This window comes from Sinocyclocheilus rhinocerous, unplaced genomic scaffold, assembly GCF_001515625.1.
Source record: "Sinocyclocheilus rhinocerous isolate Xijiao unplaced genomic scaffold, SAMN03320098_v1.1 scaffold1169, whole genome shotgun sequence".
Lineage (NCBI taxonomy): Eukaryota > Metazoa > Chordata > Actinopteri > Cypriniformes > Cyprinidae > Sinocyclocheilus > Sinocyclocheilus rhinocerous.
Window position 1 is genome coordinate 317859 of NW_015650322.1, and position 826 is coordinate 318684.

Below are 826 nucleotides of genomic sequence, written 5' to 3' on the forward strand. Positions count from 1 at the left end.
CAGATGTGAGAATAACAGTGTAAAAGAACCTGTTGCAAAGAGAGCCAAAGCAAAGCAGCCCACTTGGTTATGGAAAACAAAGACTGATGTTGACATGTTCCACAGGCTTTGAGATTCCTGCCCACACAGGAACCTGGACCACAACTAAGACCATGTGATGCACACACTCCCATGAGTCTCTTCAAAATGTTGTTCTAGTTTCCTGCCGCTGATTTGGATATTTTGGATATTGCACCCATGACGTCTTGTCTCTTGTGTTGTTGTTTTTTTGTTTGTTTGTTTGTTCCTAATAAACTGTTTAGCTGCACTCACAAGTGAATCTCAAGTTATTTTATGTGATAGTTATATACAGTATATTCTAAATAAACTACAAGCAAAAAATATATAAATTTTCTTTTTTTCCTCGCATTCTTTCTTGTAGCAATTCCCTCTCAGTCACACACCTGACTGAAAGGCTCATTATGTGGGCCTTTGTCTTCTCAGGTGTGAATCACAGCATTATGCCTGACCATTCACGGCCCCTTTCATATACTTTTTCTACACAAAAAGTGTCTTAGAAAATTTAAAGGGTTAGTTCACCCAAAAATGAAAATTAGCTTGTGTTTTACTCACCCCCGAGGCATCCTAGGTGTTTATGACTTTCTTCTTTCAGACGAATCCAGTCGGAGTAATATAAAAAATTGTCCTGGCTATTCCAAGCTCTATCACTGCAGTCAGCGGGTGTTGCAGTGCTTCAGTCCAAAATCCATAAAAATAGGTTCTCTGACCGCTCCGGGGGGTGAACAAAGACCTCCTGTAGCGAATCGATGCATTTTTGTAAGAAAAA